Genomic DNA, 13,511 nt, shown 5'->3' on the forward strand with positions numbered 1-13,511 from the left:
AAGCATTTTTTATGAGTATGGTGTTGCATCACACATTTTCTACATCTAATTTGATTAGAGGACCATCTGGTTTTGATTACTGGGTCTTTTGGACCTAGTCATGAGGACTTACATGGCAGATCCATCGACCACTGCCCAATTCACAAACTGGGATCACTTCCCTGGTAGATACAGCATCTCCTCTAATGAGTATAGGATAAGTGGGACCGTCTATTTGCTTATCATATAATATATATAGTGTTATTAACTATATTACATTTTATTGATTAACGTTTTTGGCATATGCCATCATCAGATCATAAGAAACTATCACTTTATACATGCTTAATATTGGTGCAACATAGGTTAAATGCAGTATATTCAAATAACAATCATGGTTACACTTAGCTATATAGGCGATGCTTGTTGGTTGGATATGTCCTAATTCTGCTGTTAGATTGGACAATGTGCGAATATCATAATACCATAATATGTTGTTATTTTCTAATGCCAGGCATTTGACAAAGCCATTTGACCTCTTGCACTCCAATATTTTTCAAAGATATTATCATGACCATAGACAAATAAATAGAAAGACCCCCAACTCAATGCATTACCTTCGACACGCTATTGACGCGACGTCGAGACACTTGGCGGCAGAACATCGGAACTACATCTCGTTACACATAGCGGCAGAATGCGGAACTACATCTCTTGTTACACGGCCCGATCGGTATTACAGGTATCCGTTATGCCAGCATTAGAGCACGATCGGTACTGCAGATACCTATTATACCAGCACATACTGGTATTTTTCATATCGCCAAAGGAGTATGTAATGGTTTATCAGTTTAAATAACATGTTTAACCACAATATTTATATCACATTTTTGTTTTAACATGTGAATATAAATATAATGGTTGAACATGAAACTGAAAACCATTAACACACTCCCTCTTTTAACAGTCATTTAACCCTTTTATTAAATTAATTTATAAAATTTGACTAATAAAAGTTTTTGCATCTTCTAGATCAAATATGTAATTGAGATACAGGATGCGAATAGGATAGGATACTTCTCTCCAAAACACCTTAAGCACTATTTTTAAATAATGTTATGTATCATGTATTGGAAGATAAAAACAAAGATTGACTTTGGAATATTGACTTCGAAGTTATTATTGGTCAGTTATATAATTATAATTCGCTCTTAATTTTTTTATGTCAAACATTAGCTTGAAAATAGTCATAAGATGTTTTGCTGTGACATAGTACAATGCACGTTCATAAAACACCACTTTATTTGTTTTACACCGTCAGAGCCGAACATCTATTCTTAAAAGTAACTGCCATTAGTTTAATATATGGATATTAAAAATCTAAGTAATCAATAATCACCACTGATAAAGAATACAAAGGAAATTATTTGTCTACAACAGACATAAAATTAACTTAGACTTTTAATAAAAACACCATTAAGAAATACAAGTAAAAAAATTATTTTTCATTCTCTGATGTATAGTTGATTCAAAACACTGAACATATTAGAAAAAGTGCAATACAATTTATTAGAGATAAGTCTATACTTCGCAACATTTCCTAATTTTGAGCTTTGATACTGAGTGTTTGATTTGGTTGTGGCCCTATTGCTCAAAATATGTTGTATTCTAATGCCAGGGGTTTGACAAAGTCATTTGACTTCTTGCACTCCAATATTTTTCGAAAATATCATGGCCTGTTGCCAATCTAAATGCAGCTACAGACTATTTTCGTGGTAAATCGGGAATTAACTGTGGATTATGATGCAGAGAGTTCCATTTTTTCCCTTGAGATTTGTGTTATCAAATTTTGTTTGTTGAAGTCTAAGTATGTAGATTTAATAAATCTTTTCACAGAGTAATACATAGATTTAGTAACAGGTCTGTAAGTAGCAGTGCTGCCCTTCTTTGCTAAGGCATCAGCATTCTCATTTCCCAGGATTCCACAATGGGATGGTATCCACTGGAATACAATTCTTTTATTGAGTGATATTAATTGAGAGAGCATTTTAGTTATTTCTGCTGTTTGAGATGAAAGTATGTATTTAGAGACTATTGATAGAATAGCTGCTTTGGAGTCTGACAATATAACTGCATTCTTAAATTTATTGATGTGGCGTGGAAGATTCCCGAGACTTTCACTTATTACAATGATTTCTCCGTCAAAACTTGTTGTTCCATATCCAAGAGATCTATAAAGTGAGAAGAGACAAAATATTGTACCATATTTACTCTCTTCTTAGCTTATGTTATACAACAAGCATTCCATTATAAAAAATTTAGTTGCTTCTGTACCATTAAAGTAGTCCCGCCCAGAAATCCGATTGGGAGACTATTTTGCTGCATAGAATTGGAATATATCAGTCTCCTAACTGTCCATTGTGCTACTCAAACCAAGAAATGGATTCGGAACACCTCAAAATCTGTGCTTCAGTGGCTGACCATGACAATAATTTTGAAAAATACTGGAGTGCAAGAGGTCAAATGACTTTATTGTCAAATGCCTGGCATTAGAAAACATCAACATATTTACTCTGGTCATGATAATACCTTTGAAAAATATTGGAGTGCAAGAGGTCAAATGACTTTATTGTCAAATACCTGACATTAGAAAACAACAACATATTTACTCACTAAAAATTCTAAATAATGCACCCAAATCTCACCAGTTGCAGAAGCTGCAGATTTGTATCGCTGCCACTGGACTCCCTCCTATGCCCTATAGATGACACAACTGAAATGCTCAATGTACTAGTAATTATTATTTGTATTTATATTACTATGTAATGTTAACTTAGGTTCTTAAAGATCGTTAGATTTATCATTGCCCTATATATTACAAAAATTATATTGCTCATAATGTAGAAGTTAAGTACTCTACTTTTTTTTTCAGATGAATGAATGAATTCCCCTTATTTTCCTTCAATTAACTGAAGAAATCAACACATTAAACGAAATGAGATAACAATAATAATAATAATTCATTCTAGTACCGAGGTCATGGAAAGCATGGGGCTCTACCTCCATGCCTCCCAAATGCCTTCTTGGCATGTTACGGGGATACCTTTACCTTTTACCTTTAATAATAATAATAATAATAATGATGAATGAAGTCCATTACCATACACTTGTCAACAAAATTAAACACAATTTTGTTAAAAGATAAAGACAATGAATGAATCACTCAATGAAAGAGAATACAGGTTCAAATTGTTGCCACAGTGAAGTGCTATGAATGAAACAATTATGTTAGGTGGTGAAAAAGGTTAATGTAAGTAGGCTGGTGATGAAGTGGGTCGTAGTTCTTGAGTGGGATACCAAGCATCCCTTGATGGAATGGCCCCTCTTAGGGCCTGTACTACGACTCTCGGATAAAGTTCTAGTTTAAACTTATCCGGCAGATGGCATATTTATCCGGAAGTTGGGTTGTAATTGCGTACTACGACTTTTGGTTATGTGCAATCTGGAGGCTAAACTTCCAGATTAGCAATCCGGAAGACAGAGTGACAGATAGGCGTTATCGGGAGGTTGGAACTCGGTATTGAAATCAAGATGGCTGCACGTCGTACAGCTGGTGATTTGAAGGATCGATTTAATTTTGATACTGATTCTGATGATGAGTTCTGGAGCAGATGCTTCGTTATATCAGAACAGTAAAACGAATTAAGCTCCGTCCAAATAATTTTGAAGAGTGGAATGACGAGAAAGTTTTGAGACGGTTTCAAATAACGAAACCTACTACATGTAATCAATGATCAACTGAAACAAGACACAGATCGTAAGTACACAGTTAATAATAAGCTACACTATTTCGGTAGGTATTACATCAATATTTTGTATATAATAGCACTATAATAATTATTTTGAAGTACACTAACCTGTAATAGGCGTACAGTAGAAGTGAGGTTAGAATGTTGCTTCATTCAGGTGTTCTGTTGTCCTTACAAGGTATTAAGGTGATTGATATAATAATATAGGGCAACCTACAATAAGTTTCAAAATACTTTTATATAAAAAAATAATAATAACCGTATATAATATATCAAAATCCTTTATATGGTAAACTGTAATTTCTTCACAATTGCGTTACCACTTTAAGATACAAATGTATTCACATATTTGGCTTCTAGTCAAGTCATATGTACCGTAAACGAAAGAAAAATTGAGAGCCGACACCAATTTCCCAAATAAAGGTGGAAAGTTGCTGTGAAAGTGGAGTGCGGTGGAGAGGTACGGGTAGGCGGGATCGCTTTATCAAGATAGAAGGGGTAGGCGGCAGGGAAGGGCAGCACATTCATTTCATTACTGTGTTTCCTTACTAATTAAAGGGAAAAGACAAGTTTTCGTAAGATCGAGTTAGTGACAGGTTAGGTTAGTATGATTTGCATATATTTACAATTGTCTAAAAAAAAAAAAAAAAAGTCAAAACTACATCCAAACCTCTTTCTTCCAGGCTATCCTGTAGGGAGTCCTTGCCATCTTTTGGTAACGCTATTGTAAAGATTTACCGGTAAAGGTGTAACCAAATCTCATTGTTTGTACATTTTTTCCAGAAATAATGCCTTACCTCTAATGGACCAATTACTACTGGTATTGAGATTCTATGCCACTGGGAGAACATTGACAACAGTAGGAGATTTTTGTGGGGTCCACGAAGTTACAGCAGGAACTGTTGTCAATCGAGCTAGTGCTGCACTTGCTGCTTGGTTTAATTGAAGTGATGACTTTTAATGCTTCATTGGGAGTAGTTTTATTTTCTCCAGTAATTAAGTGCAAGGCTTGTTGTTTTTTCCGAGGGATTCTGTCTCTCTTTTTGATGCTGTTACGAATACTTCTGAATAGTATTTTGATACAGGTTTTATGTACATATTATAGGTCATGATTAAAGTTTTCCTAGAACTGTTTCATTTTGTGTCTGCTAGTTGTTTAGTCAACTCTCCGAAGATAGATTGGAATACCAATAAGGCATTACTCATGAGACAACTGTCAGGAGATAATGTGGTAGGGTGGCAAGTTCCCTCCTCCTTCCTTGCATATATCGCTCACCAGTAGGAGTAGGCCTAACATATTTCACTAATCAGACTTAAGATATGCTTGCCATATATTATTATTTAACAAACTGTAACAGTTTATTGAATTTTAGACATGACAGTTTTTCTTCATTTCCTGAAAGTTTTGGAATTGGCATTTATGTTTTGCAAGGGAGCTGTTTCATTCACGCTAGGCCTAATGATTTCTGTATGCAAACATATTCATATCGTTACTTTTTAAATATATTTTATTGCTTGGATCCCTCACAGTGATCTCTTAACAGGCTAATGCACTGTATCTGCAATTCAAATTTATTTTACATAAGCAAAATATGGTAAAACAACATTTTTCAAGAGGCACATTAATTAAAGCGTCGGCTGGAACAACGTTATAAGTTACATTTGGTAAAATTTACAGGAGCTGCAAAAATGTGTATGCGTACAACTTTGTTCTTATGAGGGTAGCAAACTTTTGAGTGGACAAATTTCACGTACTGCATTGATGGACAGTTGCAAGCCAAGGAGTATAGCAAGGTAACATGACATAGCCCTACAACATTATTACACGGAAACATACTGAATGAAAATTTTGTAACTTACAATGTTGTTCCAGCTGACGCTTCAATTGTATTCAGGTACTCTGTGAATGTGTACTTAAAAAATGAGAGATGGACTACAGCTGCAATTAAATTTAAAATTTATTTATTTATTTTGTGTAAACAAAATACGACATTTTTCAGGAGACACAATAAGCATAATCATTTATTACATCCACTGTCTCATTATATATGCTGTGGTACATGTCATATTTACAAATTAATAATATGCAGGCTAATACATAAGAGTACATAGTAACTGTAATTAAACACAACACAAATACATATGCAAATACACAAAACTTGGAAAACTGTGGCAGAGCCAACTTCAGCTATAAGCCCCATTTGTTAGAGATCTGCACGGGCCATAATTCTTAGGCCCGGCCCATCTCGGCCTGATCTGAACCAAGACCCGAACCCAACCAGAAACCTTAGATTAGCTTATAATTATCACCTGACTCGAACCTAATCCTGAAGACTAGCAGATAAAGCAGAGACCATAGGGATCAAGAACAGCTGCAAGAGATTATCACTCCATTAGAAGGATGAGAAGAAGTAATCTCCCAGTCATCCAGGTCAAACAAATCTGGTCAACAAAATTAAACATATATTTTGTTAAAACATAAAGAATGGGTGATTATTGTAGCATTTACTTTCTGCCACTAATTGAAGATGTCCTTGTAGATGGACCACCCATTAAAGAGGAGGAAAAAGTAATGTAAAAACTCCAAATGTTACTTTTGATATTCCAAACCCAATCTCTTTCCAAACATGAGGACATGACTTACTTTTATTTCAAATCATTCTTTGTTATAATGTTAGCATCCAACTTTCAACTAATGTATTTTTTAAAGAAATCACTGTAATAGTACTGAAGTTCATGCATTTGTAACATCTCAAGTATAATTAAGTCAACATTAAACTTACAGTTCACAGATGGGGAAAGATTTTTCAATGTGGCTAATGCATTCCTCAGAGGCTTGCTTTTTTTTTTTTTTTTTTTTTTTTTTTTTTTTTTTTTTTTTTTTTTTTTTAAGCATCCTTGGGGTGTAACTCGATCAGCTATTATCCCATTATCAGCTGAAATATTTAAGAGAGGGATATATGCTTATATTCAGACCTTTCTGGGTTTAGCCTACACTACCTACACTGAATAAACCAGTAATTTCACTTAAAACTTACTTTCATTACACTGTGTAGACACCCGTACAGTGGAAGACCTTCATCTGCTGCACCAGCTAACTCTGTAATATTTTAAGAGTAGAATTAATTCTTAAGATATTTAATTGTGGAGAAAGATGATGATTTATCATAAATGTGTGGACACTTCAAAGTCAGCAGCTGTTACAGTATTGTATTTTCTAACGTGCTATTAATCCAAACTCATTTTTAACAATAAGAAAGTAAAGCTGCAATAAAAAAGAGAGAGAAAAAACCAAGCAAACAGTTCTATTGTAAATAGAGTGTAGTCAGTTTGTTTTATCTCATGAAAAGATATTTTTCAGTTTTTCTGTACACAAGAAATCATTCACAAGTTTCAAAGTGAGAATCCTCACAGTAAAATTGAAATATAACTTAACATAATGTGGCCTAATCTGATTACAAACCCATTACAGAGAAATCTCAAAATAAATTCTTCAGTTTAGTGTACTTTCTATTTTTAGGCCTACATTTATAAATTTCAAATTCCCATTCAAATCCCACATAATATTATAATACAATGATGTTTACTTTTTATGACATCCATTTCTTGTGACCATTTCATCATTATGTAAATATATATTTTAACATTTTTTTTTTTTTTTTTTTTTTTTTTTTAACTTTTGCCTTTAATTTATCTACTGCTTGCTGCAGATTTCATATAGTATGTGTGTTAGTTTTATTTTCAACATGTTGGCTGAAAATATGTTTACATGTTACAGCTATTTCAGATTGGAAAAGTAAGCATCACACGTAGAATGTGAAAGAACGTTTTGTAGTATAAATCAAATTACCTGGAGATATTGTTGGGATGTCCAGTTTCACTTCAAAAACTAAAGAATTGCACTGTGAACCTGAATGGTACTGTAAATAAAAAAGAAATAATAGTATTATAATGTAATACCGACATTAAATTAAATTTGTATAACAATTTTCAAGAATCTAATATTTTTTTATCTCTAAAGCTCATCATCTCCTTCTTCTGACTCTTAATTCCTTACACACTAACCTCATTCGTGTTATTAGCTGCACTGGTATCAGTGGAACTTGGTTTAGTTACTACTTCGGCTGTAACAAAAGTAAGTAAATAAATAAACGAGTGAATGAATAAATAAATAAATAAAAAGAATTCAAACTTATGTTATACAATTTCCTCTGCTTATTATTTAATAATTGTATAACTTAACATATAAATGAACTTATGCATTGAATATGAATCAAAATCACTGAGAAATCACTCACTTGATAGGAGAATTAAATCACTTACCATGGCTAAGTTTGGATTTGGTTTTGCTTCAGTTGGAGGGGCTCCAATTGTTTGTAGCCTGCATTGTCTCTCTGCAGCAGCAATTTTATTTGTGTTCTTTTCCAAGAATTCAAATTTGCTTCTCAGCTGTTTTCAGGTCCTTGTATTTGTGCTGATGTTACTATATTCTCCCCATGCTTCATTCCATATTACTAAAAAGGAAGTAAAACTAGGTTAATTCCATATGCAACCTACAACATTAGGAAATATACTGTATTTCTCTTTTTCCCTTATCTAAGTTTCTATACCTAAATAAGCATAAGCTTTTAATGGATGATTGTCAGTACAATATCAAATATATGACTATACTGTACATAGAAACTTTGGAAAAAAACTTAATATCTGCTGTTTCTGTGTTATTTTACGAGGTGTCGAATGTGCATTACAAACAGATAGGCCTGTTGCATTTTAGTGGAAACGTCTCTCCACCTCATGCTCTTCTTTTAAAAAATAATGTTAGGCCCTATCTGTGATCGAATGGTATTATGGCCCTAATACAAAATATTATTTATTAACAGTAAAATACGTAGGCCTAACATACTGAAATATTGGTAATTTGCTAGGAACAGTGTACCTTGCTGTACTAATGTTAGTTAGAAATCCCAGGCCAAAGACATCATTCATTATTATCAGTATCAGTGAACTTTTCTTTTTTAAACGAGTTATTGTGCCTTCGACCCATGATTTGAAGCCGTGAAGTACACTATTTCTAAAAAATTACCGAAATAGGTCCTATTCACTAATGTAGGCTATACAACAAACTGAAAGCACACTTAATATTAATTACAATACAAAAATAATTGCCACCTACACTTCTTGTGCAGTTACACATGAATAAAACAATGATTATGGAGAAAAATGCACTTTAGCTGGAACCCGCACCCGTCCTCTTTAGGCCTACTAATTAAAACCAAAATACTATCATATGGTAGGAATTATTACTATTCGAAAAGAAACATAACCTTTAAAATCTTACCTTTTGCTTCCATGTAAAGTTTCTTCATACAGTATGTGTAATTTTCTGTTCTTCACTCTGTTATTTTTTGGCTGGAGCTTCAGTATTATAATAAATAATAACAATAATGCTTATAATAAAACCCCAAAATAAATAGTACCATATAAACACGGAACATAAACATGAAATACGCGGGGAGAGGTATACCAACGCAATAAATTTCACTACATTTTCAGTAACTTCATTGCCAACGTAATAAAAATGTTACTATATCTTCCGGATAACAATCCTGCAGTTAAAATCCGCTGGTAGTACAGAACAAAATATTTAACTTCCAGATTGCTAAACTGGAGTATACGAATCTGGAGCTGTAACAGGCGATCGTAGTACAGGCCCTTAGTAAGTTATATCTGAAGTCACCGTTAAACTGATTACTGCGAAAATGGCTTTCACATATATAGGCCCTTCTGTAAGGATGAGGATTTTCTGCCACAGCTGCCCACATGTGGTACCTGTTACAATCAAAATTCTATTATTATCAACCAGGGTTGGTATTAATTTAAATTAATGATTTAATCATGATGTAAATAAAATAATTTTCATTTTATTTACATCAAATAATTGTTACTACTTAAATCACAGATTAAAATTATATGCACCTAACATGATTAAGATTAGAAATTAACTTCCTGAAAAAATATATATATATAAACGTTTTTACATATGACTGTTCTGCTGCTTCTTAAAACTATTAGCAATGTATATGAGTAGCAAACTTGCATCTCTGCAATGAACAAAATATTTTCTATGGTGAAATATATTTTTTTTTCCTATGAATTCATATAAAATTTCACCACAGAAAAATCTTTGTTTATTACAGACATATAATTCTAGCATTTTCTGAAGAAATGGACAGGTTTTGAACGTTTGCTTCTCATATGTCTTTTCCCAACTCCTAATTAAGGAGCAACAGAACACATGGTACAGGTAGTCAAGTAGAGCCTACTTTCGGAATCACCAACTAATTAAAAACACAGTATGATGCTGAGGATTGAAATGAATAGTTGTAGCTCATAACAATATTCAAAGAAAAAGTTGCACAATGCCAAATGGACTACGTATTTATTCTGAAAACACACAATGCTAAGCTCTTCTGATAAATTTATTTGTAAATATTAAGCTCCCTAAATACTTTAATTCTTTTCTAATGAATAACAAACTGAGCATAATATCTTGCCTAAGTCTAAGCTAATTATTATTATCATTAAGTGCAGGTTATTAGTGCTGTAACTCTTCATGTATTAATAATGAGGCCTATGTGTAAACATAGTAAATTATTTTTGAAGCGCTGTTCTTAATTACTTAAAATAACACATTAACAAAATATATAATTATATAGGAACTAATGCACAAATTAAGTTTAAATGAATTACAAAAGAAGGCAAAAACTCATTTTAATAAACAAATATGAATTTGACAAATAATTCTCACTTAAATTTAAAAATCACTACAGTTTACCAATCCTGACTATTTACTGATGATATATAAGGATATCTTTGCATTGAGCTTATGCCAATGCCATTGCTTACCTTTTAAGCTGTGCTGCATTACAGGAATAACCAGATCTTCTCATTGCTATCCGATTTCTGACAGTACACTGCAGCACATTCACAGTGTAAAACTCCGCCATTTGTCTTTCTATTAACCGAAACAAACCAGCAGTAGCCTAGTATCATATAATGCATTAATAACACTACATTTCATAGAACAATTGAAGGATTGCAGTATAATCAACGTTTGTGAAATATTCCTGGAAGAATTCTATCCACGAGTCTATAAAAATAATAAATATCTCCGGCAATTTAACTCTTTTTATTTTATCAAAATTATTCCAGTAAAGGTACTACTGTTAACTGTAAAGTCAAATTTCTAAAAATATGTCTTTTCGGGAACAACACTTCTTTACTATTGCGTTACCAAGCTAAGGTACCCCGCCATCCTTTGGTAACGCAACTGTAAAGAATTACACCGGGAACAACATATTTAGTCATATCAGATTCTGTCCCACGAATTTTAAGATGTCTGACCAACTTAACTTAGCTATATACAAAAATAAGATGTTCGTTCATACCCAAAGTGTATATTAACTCTGTTAGCTTGCCTTTAAAGCTCTTGGTGTAATTGCAGTTAGGCCTAATACACTGTTGTAATTCAACACAGAAGTCAGTTCATCATGTGGTAGTGGTAGAAGGAAGGTAATCGCGTTCTGAAGTTCATCCCTGAAAACAATTACTGATCTCAGTTTAATAAACGTTTAAGATATGATGGAAGAATTCAGTTTAAATTAGAAAACATGACGGTGCAGTTAAGCTGCATCTACACGGTTCAGTTTTTCATGCTCGTACACACGCAGTCTGGGAAGAATATTGAAAGAATCAAGTTTAAAGCGCATGTTGAATTAAGATACATTAAGATTTTCTATCTACAAGGTACGCCATATTAATATTAAAATACCGAAATACCATATGGAGTAAAAACCGATTATAGTTTCACTGACCAAGTTCTGCAGCAGCGAAAGCTAAAATAATATATTATCCTGCACATTGTGTGCACTTCCGTTATTATTAAATATCAATCTTGCAGGCATTGCTTGAATGTGTGACGTTGTAAGATAAGTTGAACCGTGTAGATGTAATCTCAAACATATTTCTTTCTTACCTTTAACGTTGCGAATTATTTCTTGTTGCAGGAAAGCACCAGTAACTTCTCAATTAACTCGATCTGTTCAAATTTCTTCCTTAAGCAGCCATGTTCGTCCAGTCCATAATTTATACAAGATTTAAACTGAATAGGAATGCCAACATCCAACAATTGCTCAACTGAACAAATGAGGTTACTAGGTCATACACAGTACACTAATATGGCTACTTTGTCCTCGAATGAAAGTGCAAATTAGCTATATAGTAATAGTAATAATAATCCGAATATTATAAAACTGTCATATTGGCAAAACTTACAACAAAAGAACTTTCGAAACCAAAGAGTTTTGTACTGCTAATTTTACAAACTCTGTGATCGAAATACAGCCAGCGCTGTCCTGACCACATGCGGCAAACTATGGAACATCTATGAGCATCCAACATCTATCATTTGAGTTACACCCCCCTGATCATGACCAGCCACTGAAGCACAATATGTTAAAATTGAATACAAGAACAAGAATTGAATAAAACTATAAAAAACATTGACATGATATAAATTCTTTGGAGGGAAGATATCATTTTCCGTGGTTCACTTTTATGCGTATATTGTAACCTAGATCATATATAAAACAGATTGACCAAGCTTATATTAAATTTAGACGCAACTGGAAAATAACGGACGCTATGCGTCGCTAGTGTCGAGAAATGAGCTTGCAATAACAAACACTAGATGGCAGAGTACCTGAATAGTACATAGAGTAATACGACTGTGGGATGACTTTTTTACGTCATGCCACCTCCAAATTTCTTTCTCATTGTAATGTGAGGTTATGTTACAATAAGACTTCGATGTGTCGCTAAATTGTAGTATACAGAAGCTTGTTTTACCCAAATTCATCAACACACATAGATGACATTTTGGTACATGGCTTATATAATGTTGTTTGCGTTCAATATATAATCTGTCATCATTTGATGTACGAAATCTAATTGTTTTTAATTTTCAGTATACAATACCTCCCTAGCAACAATTATCACAAAATACTAAAAAGAGCAGATTTGCCTGCGTTTGTTGAATGCACATCATGATGCTCACGAAAAGGCACTAATTTATTTTGTGTGAACAAGATTACAATTTTTGAATATGAAGGAAAAGCAGGTATCCCTCTTCTGAAATTTATCCGAAAGGGGAAGAATTACAACTCCCTCCCCCCAAACATGTTTCCTCTTTTCTAGGCCTATATGTTTTCATTTTACAGGTGTATTATATGATGCGATATGGAAGCAGATAAATAATAACTCTACGTTTCTCGTCCACATTAAATTCAACGTGTTCATAACGTAGACCTGATATATTGCTTCATGTAGGCTACACAGCTGGCAGTGTTCTTTTTACGAATAAGCGGTCGTACTAATCATTTTCTTTTCATCTGAACTATTGCTAGAATATGCGTTTGCGTTTTTATTTCCTCTGTATGTTGTTAAATAACTACTGAACATCGTCTTTGGTTAACAAATTGTTCTAGTATTCGTTTTATATCAGTCTTACGGTATTGAATTATGTCCATAACGTGGGCGAGATATTATCAGGCTGGAAAATTCGCTCAGAATGCATTTTTTTTTTTACACAATTTTCTAATTTTTGAGCAGATTTACGATACCCTGTGCGGTTTCTCTGCCAATGCAGAGTTAATTGCAATATAC

At 33.3% G+C, this 13,511-nt stretch overlaps 2 long non-coding RNA genes across 2 annotated transcripts; both read right to left on the reverse strand.

The window, feature by feature from the left end:
- Positions 1-5,728: 5,728 nt before the first annotated feature.
- On the reverse strand, positions 5,729-9,505 carry LOC138704954 (uncharacterized). Its single transcript, XR_011333497.1, has 6 exons — positions 9,127-9,505; positions 8,112-8,302; positions 7,854-7,912; positions 7,639-7,708; positions 6,572-6,888; positions 5,729-6,230 (listed from the first exon to the last, which is right to left on the reverse strand). It is a non-coding gene; the product is annotated as an uncharacterized lncRNA (long non-coding RNA).
- On the reverse strand, positions 9,501-13,267 carry LOC138704956 (uncharacterized). The gene is made up of 3 exons (XR_011333499.1): positions 11,824-13,267; positions 10,695-11,384; positions 9,501-9,617 (listed from the first exon to the last, which is right to left on the reverse strand). It is a non-coding gene; the product is annotated as an uncharacterized lncRNA (long non-coding RNA).
- Positions 13,268-13,511: the final 244 nt, after the last annotated feature.

This window comes from Periplaneta americana, chromosome 8 (genome assembly GCF_040183065.1).
Source record: "Periplaneta americana isolate PAMFEO1 chromosome 8, P.americana_PAMFEO1_priV1, whole genome shotgun sequence".
Classification (NCBI taxonomy): domain Eukaryota; kingdom Metazoa; phylum Arthropoda; class Insecta; order Blattodea; family Blattidae; genus Periplaneta; species Periplaneta americana.